General features: G+C 40.1%; 1 pseudogene; it reads right to left on the bottom strand.

The window, feature by feature from the left end:
* Positions 1–10,363: 10,363 nt before the first annotated feature.
* Positions 10,364–10,912, bottom strand: Tra2b-ps6 (transformer 2 beta, pseudogene 6; annotated as a pseudogene).
* Between the last annotated feature and the right edge of the window lie 2,943 nt (positions 10,913–13,855).

Raw genomic sequence — 13,855 nt, 5'->3', positions numbered from 1 at the left:
TCTCTCATGGTATGGGTACCAAGTTGGGACAGTCATTGTTGGTCCATCTCCTTACTTTCTGCTTCCTCTTTATCCCTGCACGTCTTATAGGCCAGAAAAATTGTGGGTCAAAGGTTTTGTGGCTGGGTTAAAGCAATCTTAGTTTGTATTTCCTGATAGCTAAGGAAGTTAAACACTGAAGTATTTATTGGCTATTTATGTTTCTTCTTTTGAGAAGGTTAATATATTCTTTAGCCCATTTATTGATTGATGTGGGATTTTGGTATTTAACTTTTGCAGTTCTTTATATAAGTCAGATATTAATTCCCTATCTGATACGTAATTAAAAAAATGTTCTTCCTCATTCTGCAGGCTATCTCTTCCTAGTGGTCATTTCCTTTGCTCTATAGAAACTTTGAATTTCACATACTTCCACTTGTTGAAGTGTAGATAAATAAATTAGTTTATTGGGATTTTTGAGACAGAGTTTCTCTGGATAGCCCTGACTGTCCTGAAGCTCACGCTGTAGACTAGGCTAGCCTCAAACTCAGAACTCTACCTACCTCTGCTTTGTCAGTGCTGGAATTAAAGACATGCGCCACCCCAGCCTTACGACAGGTGGATATTTTAAAAAGGAGTAAACTGGGGCACAAAAAAGCTTAAATTATATATCCAAAGTCAAATCTTTATATATAAAATATAAAGTCCCTGAATTTTCTATCACCAAAACCAAACCTGTAAACTCACTATAGTTTTAAGTTGCATAAGGACTACTTTCTCTCCTTTCTTTAACTCTGAAGATAGCCCCCAGCTCTAAAGACCTCAATATCCTTTCTCTATTTCTGAAAGCTTCTCAGAGAGAGCGGGACTCCCAGGAATGATATTTAGGAGCTAAGAAATTCTCTATAATCTTTTACAATTAGAAGGATTTCTCTGTATTACCAGATAGGTGCTTTCACCGTCTATGCTGTAGAGCATAGCAGAATGTTTAAAATAACTGACTTGTCCATCAGTTTGTTTTATAGATGAAAAAGAAATAAGATGTGTAGAGATGTATAATTAAACAACAAAGATTAAAGGTTAAAACTTTTAATTTTTAATCTAGTTTAAATTTCCTAAGTAGGAAAATCAGTGTGGTCCGATGACATTTTCAGCAGTCTGATTAAGCATTTTTGGTTTTGATTTTAAATGACATTGTGTTTTTAGGTCAATGTGAACACCTCTTTATCACTGTTCTTTAATTCAAGCATGAAGAATTCTTTAAAAAACCCTTCACCTTCCCCACCTCCCTGAACTCTTTATTATCGGACCAATGAGAATTAGGTCACATGGAATCTAATAAACCACAATTGGTCTTGCCTTCCACCCTTCCCTGAACCTGGCTGCAAGGATCCTAAGTCTATTACAAATATATAAAGCTTTGTGGCTACTAAGGGTCTTAAATTTCCCTGATTTTGTGCTCACTTTTACAAAGACGGAGGGCCAAGTTCTGATCTACTGTACCTTTACTTTATAATTAAATCACTATGCTGACTTGTGGTATAAGTATTGTGTACCCTTTAGAAAGTTCATTGTAGTATCTTTACAGAGTTCCAAAAATACCACTAGCAGTACATCTGTTTTCTTCTATGCACCTATGAGGATAGTTTTTAAAATGTACTGACAATGCTGGAGCTGGCAAGGATGTAGAAAAACACATCCCTCATAAATTATTACTCAGAGTATAAAATGGTACAGTCATTCTACAAGTTTGGCAGTGCCTAAGAAACTCAAACATGCATTTTGAGCACATGACCCAGCAATCACACTTCTGGATTTTTATTCCAGATATAAAAATTTATGTTCAAGCAAAAGCTTGCAGATAACATTCATAATAGTTTTTGTCAGAGCCTCCCAATCTAAAATAGCTTACGCTGAATGTTCTTCAAGAGAAAAGGCTGAACGCACCTTTGTAACCCATACCGTAAAATGCTATTCAGCTGTAAAGGAGAACAAACTGCCGATAGACATGCGTGTAGCTCAGGCTGTTGAATGAAAAGAGCAAATCCAAATCAAGATGTCTTCTATCATATTATCCCTGATCTGATCGATCTCAGCAATGGAGGAAGGATCAGTGGCCTTCAGGCTTTGAAGAAGGAAGACAGAGGCTACAAGTGTCCCACAGTGGTGCTTCTTCATTTAGACAGAATATTTCTGCACGTATGCTAAATGTTCTCTACAAAGCTGTCAATGGAGAGCAGGTTTCTCAGAACATGTGCTAATACAACAAAGTGAGATGCTAAGGTACATACCCTACTGCTGTCATTGAGTATCTTGGATGGAGTACCACCCTGCCAACTTAATTTACCACACAGCCATGAAAGGATGTAAACAAACAAACAGACAAAAAGCAGAGCAAAATCCTTATAATAATAAGTGGTATATAGTTCAAAGATATCTAGAAACCACTTCAAGGTTGGTGCTTCCCATTCAGCCATAGAATGCAGGTCAGTATTGCAGCTACAAGACACCAGGAGCCCTTGTAAAGCCAACGTGCTGTTATATGTATGTCCCATAAGCTGAACCACTGAAAATATAACATTTTCATTATATTGCTTTGTGGTATTTGCATCTACACTAGACTTTACCACAAATCCAGTTTCCGTCGTCAGTTAGTACTGACTGTTTTTTATGTTAAATTATCTTACTTTGAAATAATTACATATTTGTATGTGATAACTTATGAATCTCAAGAACATATCATAGATGAATTTATGTATTGATTGCATCTATAGGAAGGCAATCACATGCTATGTGCAGCATAGATTATATAGCATCTTGATTAATTTTGTAGCACCCAGTAAAATCAAGTTTATTTCTATCTTTTTGGAAGATATGCCTGAAGCAATCTTGATTCTCATGACTATAGCAGTCAAAATATAGTTGATATGTAATTTAATAAGAGTAATAATGACTTCAGAAATCAGTTATCAGCTGTGCAACCAACAATATGTCTTTGCAAATCTCTAATTCTCAGTTTTTTTGCTTGTGAAACAGCATTGCTACTATGTAGTCGCCAATATTTGAACAAAGGACATACATGTAGCTGTTTTAGAATCCACATCCTAAGTACAGAGAACAAAGTCCACAACAGGTTTCCAAGATCTTATAATAAACTTCTATATTTCTTCAGAAGTCCTCTTGAGGATCTAAGAAGATAACATGCTAGAAGCAGGCAAAAGATGGAAAGCAAGAGATTCATCAGGATGATGTGTGTCATTGAGAGAAAATAATAAATCTAAAGGAACAGAAAAAGATGAAAATTGATGGGATGGCATCTCGGGGGGGGGCAGTGAGTGAACATTTGGGACAGGATGGTTTAAGTGAAGCAGAAGAGAGAGATACTGTAGATCACCAGCATAGACACCAAAGATAAAGGTACAGCAAAGAATAAAGAACTGTAAGTGTAGGGGTTGGGGATTTGGCTCAGTGGTAGAGCGCTTGCCTAGCAAGCGCAAGGTCCTGGGTTCAGTCCCCAGCTCCGAAAAAGAAAAGAAAAGAAAAAAAAAGAACTGTAAGTGTAAAGGCGACACCTGCCAATAGACTGGGCAGACTGTTGATAAGGAAAGAGAGACACTCTAAGGTCTGCATGAATGCATAAACAGTAGCTTCACTGTAGAAATCTAGGAGAGCAATTGCTTGAACAATGAGATACATTTAAAAAATACATCTGATTTTTAAAATATAGAAAGGACTTCAACAGCTATTTTTCCAAAGTAGATGCACAAATGGCCAAGTGCATCCACTGGAAATGGATGGCCTGGTATGACTCTTCAGAAGGGAATTGCACTTAACGTGTAGAAAATAATGTTCACTCTCTTTAAGATGGCTGTTACTATCAAGTCAGTAGGTAACAAACATCTGTCAGAGTAGGAAAAAAACAACCAACCAACCAACCAACCAACTAACCAACTAACCAACAAACTAACCAACCAACCAACTAACCAACCAACCAACTAACCAACCAACTAACCAATTAACCAACCAACTAACCAACTAACCAACCAACCAACCAACCAACTAAACAACCAACTGAACAACCAACTAAACAACCAACCAACCAACTAACCAACCAACCAACCAACTAACTAACCAACCAACCAACCAACCAACCAACCAACCAACCAACCAACTAAACAAACACCTAGAACTCCTTGCACAGTGTTGGTGAAACTGTAAATTGGTATGGCTATTGTGGAAGACTAGGAAAAATTCTCAAAAAATTAAAAAGAAAATTTTATATGAGCCTCAATCCATGCCTAGAATATATATGAGGAAAAAACCCAAAACAACAACAACAAACAAACAAGCAAACAAAAACTAACAAAAAACACAAAAAAACAGGAGACAGTTTGCAGTAAGTGGCGTGTCCTGTAAGAATGAAGACTGCAGTTTGGGACCCCAGTACACACTAAAAGCACAGCAGCTGTTGTCTGTACCCCTAGTTCTGGTGGGTGGAGACAGGCAGATCTTGGTGCTCACTAGCCGACCAGGCTGGTCAAAACTATGTGCTCCAGATTCAGTGAGAGACATCACCTCAGAAGACAAGAGGAATTGATTGAGGAAAGACATCTCAATATTAGATACAAGTCTACATAGGCGAGCACACCCACATCCTCTTGTGAGCTAACCACCCTCCCAGACACTCACACATTCACACATATACGAAAACGAGCATGTAAGACACCTCTTCCCCCTGATGTTTGCCACTGCACAATTTACCGCAGTCGAGATACTGAAATATGCTATGTGCTCATCACAGACGAATGAAGAAGATGTGATATACCGTACGTACGTACAAGTTAGGAACAAGTTAGAGACAGGAATTTACAAGTTTGAAATGTAGCAAATAAAAATTATTTACTCGGACTTTTAGTTCTGTAACTTAAAAGTAAAACAAGTAGACAACATATGAAGCTTTAGATGTCATGTTTGAGGCTATTTCTGTGTTGAAGACTAGGCTATACCCTGACTTACAGACACACTCTTCAGCCTCTGACTCCCTAATGTTGGAATCCCAGGAGTTGTACTCCCAGGCCAGCCATGAAAAACTGGAAACTGGAAACTGAGAATGTATGTTAGAAACCACAGAGACGTTGATGCAGCCTTATGGGCCAGGCACAAAATTGACTATTCCTCGTCACTATTGTCGTGTATGTAATTACTTGCTTTAAACAATTTTGTCTGTAATTTTCTTATCTCTGTCATAGCTGCTCCTGGAGCCTGCCACGGGGCCTCCTAATGACTCACTGACTCCTCATTCTACAGCAGGAAAAGCCATGCGACCATTGGCACGACAGGCAAATGATGCCCCATCACTTTTGGGCCGTTTGCATTTTATGTAATCTGATGATCTGCAATCGGGATGTTAAAACACTTAAGAGAGTTTGGCTTTGCACGCACACACGCTGTGCAAATGCCACTATTTCCAAGTCTGAATTTATTGAACCAGACGTTCCAGTGGCAGCTTCGGGAATTTGTTATTCAATCTTGCGTTGTCTAGTACTGATTTAAATTGGGAAGGAACTGGTTATATGTTTGTCTGTCTTTGGGGCACTATGGTCAGCATATCAATGAGAAAATATGGAGTGGTCCCCAAGAGAACTCACATATCCTTACACCCATTACCTTAGACCGCTCGGCAACACTACCAATGTGCCTCTCACACGTCCCTGTCAACCTCCCGAGACAGTTCAAAGATCGTTCTTTCTGTTACAACCACAGTGTATTTCTATTCACAATAGCATTAGGGAAAAATAATTATCCCCTCTTGCATTTTAACAAAAGAATTTAAAATGACAAAATAGTTTACTCAAAATAGCAGTTGAGAGGTCTGTTATAATTCTATTGTTGCTTTCGGAGCAGATGCCTTGCCACATGCAAAATGCCAAGACCACGGAGGAAATATTTTTAGCTTGGTAAAAATATGTGACATTTAAGAAAGAAATGGTAGTGCCTTGATTCATTTGTTAATTAAGCCCTTCAACATTTTCTATACACAGTTGTTGGAAGGTTATAGGATGTAAGGAGGATACAGTTTTTTTGCCCCCGTGGGATGCGTATTTTTAGATGATTATGATAAACTGTTCCTCATAATTCATAGTATGTGGGAGGAAGAAAGAAAAAGGCAAATGATAAATCAAATGTATTCTTGGTCTTGTGAAAAAGGGCCCCCGACATTGTCTTTAATAGGACAAAGGAGGATTGTGTGGGCAAAGCATAGAGGAGGAAAGCCTCTTAAATGAACAAATGGATCTGCATGGCCAAAGGTTCAGATTGGAGAGAAACTCTGTAGGACTGGGGAGAGCTCAGGTAGGTCTCAGAGGACTTTAGACAGGGACTTATATGAGACACGGGGTAGAAGTTATGTTAACTACTTGTCATACTCTTTTGGGGTATTTAAGATGAAATATAGAAGAACAGATGGTTGTTTCAATGTCTAAACACCAAACAGAGACAACTAAGGCAAATACTTGACAATCTAGAGGGACTTGGAAAATCTCTTTACATTTAGGTGTCAAAACTCTAAGCAGCAAGATTGATGTAGGTACCTGGTAGTCTGTGAGACAGGACCTGGCAATGGTAGATACCGCCCTTGCTGCGTTGTAAACTGCTTTCTAACATCTAAAATAGAAACAAATTGACATTGGAACAGAGTTTCCATTGCTCTGTTAAGAAGAAAGTAACAATGGAAGTGGGCATTCTGGGGTACCATATGCACAGGCACCTCTCACATCTATGGGAAGAGCTGGGTGTGAGGTATTAAACCAAAGTTACAATAAACAGAGTGGCTACTTGCTCATTTACTAACGAAAATTAGGAATGTTGTTGCTTGGGGAATTTTATTTCTAACAGACAAGTCCCTTTCCCTGAGATTTTTAACATGAACTTTTTGTATTATGATTTTACAGAGTATATGTATGCACCTTGGCCTAATAACTGCCCATACATGATGGATGAAAACTCTGAAATCTGAACCAGGGGCAGAGGTGGGGGTGGGGCTAAGGTGGGGGGCAGGGCAGAGAAGGGGTCATGAAGTCCTGATGATAGTCCCTGCGTTTTATGATCTCCTCTTACTTGTTTTCCTCATTGGTGTTACTGTAGAGATAATCTCTCTGTACTGTACTGACCATTGAACTGAGGCAGGAAATAGGATGTGAGAACTCTGTGTGGAAGTAGGAACTCTGGACTAGAGTCAGGCCTTGTAAGAGATTCAGCCTAAACTCTGAGAAGATAAATGCATGAAGCTGAGAGAGGTAACCACCCATGTGTCACTCATAAAATAGGATAAACTGGTTAAGTAAGATACAAGCTGATCGGTGAATAAGCCAAAGCTTATGGCCTAGGCATTTATTCATCAATAATTAAGTCTCAGCGTCATTATTTCAGAAACTGGGGCATGGATGGGAAAGGCCACAGTTAAATGGCACCCAACATATGGGCTCTTCAGATCCAAGTATAGAGCCTGAAAAGAAAAACCTTGGTGGAAGGCAGGAAACAAACACTTCTCAGAGGAGTTTCCTAGCCCATGGGAGGCAAAATCTCTTAAAGAGAGAGAGACAGACAGAGAGAGACAGAGAGAGAGAGAGAGAGAGAGAGAGAGAGAGAGAGAGAGAGAGAGAGAAAGAGAGAGAGAGAGAGACAGACACAGAGACAGACACAGAGACAGACACAGAGACACAGAGACACAGAGAGAGAGACAGAGTTAGAGAGAGACAGAGACAGAGAGAGTACTGGAGGCCAGAGAGTGAACCACTAGCCAAAGAACACACACTGGCTGAACCTAATCCTCCCTGCTCATATGTGGTGGATGTACAGCTTAGTCATCATGTGGGTCCCGAACAACTGGGGCTGGTGGTGGTGGCTGTCCCAAAGTCTGTTGCCTGTACGTGGGGTATGTTCTTCTAGCTGGGCTGCCTTCTCTGGCTTCAATGGGAGAAGATATGCCTAGTCTTGTAGACTTGGTGTGCCAGGGTGTGGGGATACCCAGAAAAGCCTCCATCTGCTCAGAGGAGAAGGGGAGGGGAGCATGAAGGAAGGATTGTGAAAGTGGGGACTAGGAGGAGGCAATGAGCAGGACTTAATGTGAATAAGTAAGTAAGTAAGTAAGTGAGTAAGTAAGTAAGTAAGTAAACAAAAAATAAAAGGAGTTGGTTGCAAGTTGCTAATGGTCTTGATCAGGGAGGAAACAAAGTACAGCAGGTTAGACTCAGGGATTTCTTTCTTCTGTTCTTTCTTTCTTATGCTAAAGGGAAAAGGAGACAAAGGTTGAAGAAAAAGGGAGAGGAGTGTAGAAATAATATGGGAATAATATGGAAATAAAGAGTAGACTGTTGAACCTACTTAAACTATAGAGCTATAGTGCCAAGAATCTTACCTTGGAATAGATCTTTATATAGTGGTAAAAAAAATTAAAGTTATATCTTGGTTAAGTAGCAATTCTTTTTAAGATGTCATAACTGTGCTTTTACTAAAACTTTAATGTTAAGTTCTAGTCCTTTTAAAAGCTGATATTATGAACTGTTTAGGATAACTAAGACATGAAAGTTAAACTTATGGTCAGAAAATTAAACTTCTGATTGTTAGATACTAGTTTAGTTAATTACAGAAATATGCTTCTGAGACTCAAGAGACAATAAATGGCTAGAAACAAACAATTCAGATATATTATAGATAGGTAGAAGGTCTTTAAAAACCTCAGAGATCTAAATATGTTTTGTTAATAAAAGACCTTTTTTTAATTGGACAATGAGACCAGTCTGCTTCTGGTAGCACCCCCATTCTACTTCAAAGAATATGATAAACATTAGAGAACCTCCTTATGGAGTTTGCTTTTTATGTGGCAAGCTAGCCACCACACAAGAAACTGCCCTTGCCTCAACTAGTAACAGCATGCTATCCGAAATGGAGAAATGAGATGCAGGGAAGTGGACCACTGAGCTTCGCCAAGACAGCAAAGCAGTCCTTCATATTTCCTGTTTTACGGAATAGTCTGTCAGATATTCTAGGACAGAAAGCTGAAGAGGATGCTCAAATGACTCAGACATTTGGGACACTGTCCAGGAAGCCAACGATCTCTGTCATTTCTTCAGTTTCAGAAGCTGTTAATATTCATGTCAGGTAATATTCATTCCTTCTCTGATGGGGTTGAAGACTAGACAGTTACAGTCTCGCAACTAAGCTTAAAGATTTTTTTAGGATTTAGGAAAATATTTTAAGGTCTAAGAAGATGTTTTTAGGTTGGTAATGCAAGTTATGATGGAAATTGATTTAGGTACAGAACTCTAAACTCACAAAGATAGAATGAATTAGTAGAATTCTTTCTCCAAGGTTGCCATATACCTATGGATTGGACAATGCGGATGTAATCTTACCTGATGCTTCTCATAATTGCTGCCACTGCTCCCAGCTTATTATTGAAAGAGAAAGAGCCTTTTCGTAGACGAACAGTGGGAAATGTAAACAGAATCTCTGAGGACTGTTCAGAAGCATTCCCTGTCAATAAAAAAGCTGACTGGGCAATGAGCTGAGGCAGGGAGCAGGAGGTTGACCTTCCAGTAGGGAGACAGGAACTCTGAAATACAGTCATGTGCAGGACGAGTTTTACCTGAGCTTTGAGGAGACAGATGCATGAGGCTGTGTATCGATAGCCAGATATGCAGCAATCACAGAATAGAATAAATGGGTTAATTAAGTTATAAGCTAATTGGGGAACAAACTGAAACCTATGGCCTAGACATTTATTCATATATCATCAAATCTCAGATTCATCATTCCAGGAACTGCAGAGTGGGAAGAAAAGCCTGCCGTTACAGCTACGGATTAGGTGAGGGAAGTAATTTAAGGGAGGAAAGGTATATTATGGCTTATGTTTCTTTCTTTCTTTTTTTTTCTGAAAGAGAATTATTTTTATTTACTTATTTTTTGCTGATAACTCAAGAATTGTCCTTGTCAACCATTGAGATTTAGAAGAAACGTAAAAATCAAACTTGTTTATTGTTGCTTTTTACCATTTGGTAGCATTTTACACACAGGCTTCAATCTTCAGAGTACCCTGGGTTCTCTAGAAAAACCTTTTAAATGGAGTCAAAATTTGGACTATAAAAAAATACACGCAAAACATACTTTTCTGAAAACATGTAGCTTTGAACAAGCACCGAACTACACACAAGGAGAATGAAAAGAGCATTTCAACTCCACCAAAAGCAGTCATCATAAAAGGTGTAAAAGTCAACTAATGTCACCAGGCCCTGTTCACTTTTTAAACAGGAGACAACAGAAAATACTGTCCACAAACAATATCCCAGCTTTATGGTGGGTTTCAGGAAGTCTTCAACTTCATGCTTTAATAGCGACGAGATGAGTAGGATCGTGATCGAGGAGACCTGTATCCTCCAGCACTGTATTAAGGAGAAGGTGATGACTGCCTTCTGTAAATCTGATCCGTCTTGAGCTCCTCTCCATCCTCCTCCTCCATATGATCTGTTATAATAGTCACTGTTATCATGACCCTGATCATATCCTCTGTTATAACAGTTTCTGCGGTGTCATGAACTGCCAAAAGTGGGACTCCACATATAAATTCCTGGTATTGGGGTATGGGGCCTTTTTGTTACAGAGAAATTGACCCTAATTCGACATCCATCAAGCTCCATTCCACTGACAAGTTCTTTCGCTTCCTTGGAATCATCTACATTTTCAAAATACCCAAAGGCTCTTGACTGTCTAGACTGCTAGTAATATACAATAGACACCATCAGCAATGGGGCCATATTTAGTGAACACTTCTCTTAGATCTCTTTCTATTACGTATATGCTCAATACAAACACTCTAAGACAACAGTTGGAGGGCAGGATTTGCTCAGTTCCCAACATGACGCCTTGGAACAGACATGAGAGAATGACTGTGGCTGTGGCTGTGACTGTAGCGTCTGAGATAATCTCGGACATAAAATAATCTCTGGGACCATCTATGAGAGTGAGATCATGATCGTGATCTTGTACAATGCCTTCTAGAACTTCTTCTGGATCTAGACCTAGATTCCGATCTGGATCTTGACTTTGATCTAGAACTCCTTGAATCTTTCTTGGAGTGAGACCTTGCAGGCGTGTGCTGGGCAGATTTCCCCATCCGTGAGCACTTTCACTTCAGGAAGCAGAACGGGATTCCTGTCACACATGACTATGGGTTGCTGTCACTGCTGCGGCTGTTAAGCTCTCACGTTCCTTACAGAGGCTCTGCTGCAGCCTCGAGCGATGCCACACTTTGAGAGTAGCCCAAAGCCTACACGCTCCGCACCACCTCCGCATCGGTCTGTGGCTTATGTTCCATGCCTGTCATGGCGAGAAAATATGGCCACAAAGTCAGATGGTCACATGGCGTCTATAATCAGGAAGTAGAGTGATGTCTTCAAAGCTGACTAAGCCCGATTATTCATCCTGTGACTCTAGTCCGTGCAACGGTTTGTTAGCATGTAAGGTGGGCTTCCCACCTCAATTCATCTAGATAACCCTTCATAGGCATGGTAATGGCTTGTTGCTTAGGTGAGTCTAGATCCTGGGAATTTGATGCAGCCCATTTTAGGCAGCGCTAGAGAAATCCCACATACAAAGTTGGTTAAGGCTGTGGAACTTGGTAAACATACTAATGATAAATAATTACATCCCTATGTTATTTAAGAACAATAATAACCCTGGTCACTGAAGCTTTTGTCATTGTGGAAGATAGTATAGCTACCCAGGATGCCTGTAATTCAAATCCCAGAACCTGTAAATATATTCCATTCTGTGGCAAGGGAGAGTTAAAGTTACCGATGAAATTAAAGGCATTAATAACATCAAGGAGATTGTCAAATGGTCCCCGTGAAATCACAAGGGGTCTTTAAATGTAGAAAGAGGCTGAAGATTCAGAGAAAATATGATAACAGAGGTAGCTTGAGATTAATTAAATGTGAAAAAGGACACAATCAGACATTGTGACACAATCAGACTTTCAAGAAGTGTAGCAAGGTTCCAAAAGCCAGAGCAGGCAAGGAAATGGATTTCTTGCAAGAGTCTTTAGAAAGAACAACAAGGAAACCTTGATTTTTGGCCCTGAGACAAGTTTTAATTGTCTGATCTCCAAAACTAAAACATATATTTGTAGCTGTTTTAAGTCATTAAGATGTTTGTTTGTTAAAACAGTAGTTGCAAGTAAATACTGTTTAAACATAGGAGTCTTCTAATGGTCAATAATCCTGGGGAGAGTCCAACAAGAGTGAAAGGGACTTAGGAAATACATCTAAGATTACAACTTTCTTCTTTCTGGTCGCCGGAGCCTTTGTCTTAGATTCAATAGCATAGAGACAACTGACAGATGTTGTACAGTTGAAGACCAGACGTTGCTTCAGACTTAGGCCCAGAAGGAAGCAAAGACAAGGGAAGACCAAAGACAACAAGGAAGATTCCAACAAGAGTCAGAAGGAAGTACTTCAGCAGGGACTCAAGGAATAGATATTTGTTGTGGATGAACTTTACCCTGTCAGCGTCTGTCTCAGACAATGTTTATCAAAGAAGAATTATTCCTGAGCTAATATTAGAACACCGCCACCATGATTCATCCTAAGTACCAAACATAACTGTTGGTGGCCAGTCCCGACTTCATGAGCTGTCATGCCTCATTTGTCTTCATAAGCACCACCATGTTACCCAGGCAAGCTCACCATTCTCTAGAAAACAAAATACTATTACTAGAAGAAATGTTGAGGAGCAAAAGAGAAACAGAAAAGTACAATTCATGGGATAGCCAAAACAGACAGGTCACTCAATCCAGTCACAACACTGAATGGTATCTGACTCACCAACACAGTCTGAGAGAATTAGAGATGACACAAAAGTCAAAGAGACAGACGCAGAGAACAGCCCCACTCTCTGACTTTTTTTTCTTTTATTGGATATTTTCTTTATTTACATTTCAAATGTTATCCCCTTTCCTGATTTCCCCTCCAAACTCCTCTACCCCATCCCACCTCTCCCTGCCTCTAAAAGGGTACTCCCTCAGCCAGCCACCCATCCACCCACCCACTCCATTCTTCCTCTCTGCCCTGGCATTCCCCTACACTGAGGCATCAAGCCTTCACAGGACCAAGGGCCTCTCCTCCCAATGATGCTGGATAAGGCCATCCTCTGCCACAGCTGTGGCTGGAGCCATGGGTCGCTCTATGTGTACTCTTTGGTTGGTGGTTTAGTCCCTAGGAGCTCTGGGGGATCTGGTTGGTTGATATTGCTGTTCTTATGGGGTTATCCCTTCAGCTCCTTCAGTCCTTTCTCTAACTCCTCCATTGGGGACCCCATGCTCAGTTCAGTGGTTGTCTGTGAGCATCCCCCTCTGTATTTGTCAGGCTCTGGCAGAGCCTCTCAGGAGACAGCTATATCAGGCTTCCTTCAGCAAGCCCTTCTTAGTATCCGCAATATTGTCTGGGTTTGGTGACTGTATATGGTATGGATCCCCAGGTGGGACAATCTCTAGATGGCCTTTCCTTCAGTCTCTGCTCAACTCTCCAACTTTTAAGATCTAAAAAGGAAGGAAGGAAGGAAGGAAGGAAGGAAGGAAGGAAGGAAGGAAGGAAGGGAGGGAGGGAGGAAGATCAAGTAGAGAACAGTAGGCACACAGGGTGAAATGTCACTTTATTTTGTCATACTTCAGCCAGCCCACTTCGATCGAAAAAGCAAAGCAACGCAGAGCTTCACCCTAATACGTCATCCTCTTAAATTCTAGTATTCTAAATCTTTATCCACCTTAATGTATTTCCATATCAGAAGTTCTTGCTCTGCAAACTATTTTAGAGGGATCAAGGTG

This window comes from Rattus norvegicus, chromosome 15 (assembly GCF_021556685.1).
Source record: "Rattus norvegicus strain SHRSP/BbbUtx chromosome 15, alternate assembly SHRSP_T2T, whole genome shotgun sequence".
Taxonomy (NCBI): Eukaryota; Metazoa; Chordata; class Mammalia; order Rodentia; family Muridae; genus Rattus; species Rattus norvegicus.
Note: the sequence above shows the minus strand (reverse complement) of the source record. Positions and strands in the feature narration are given on the sequence as shown.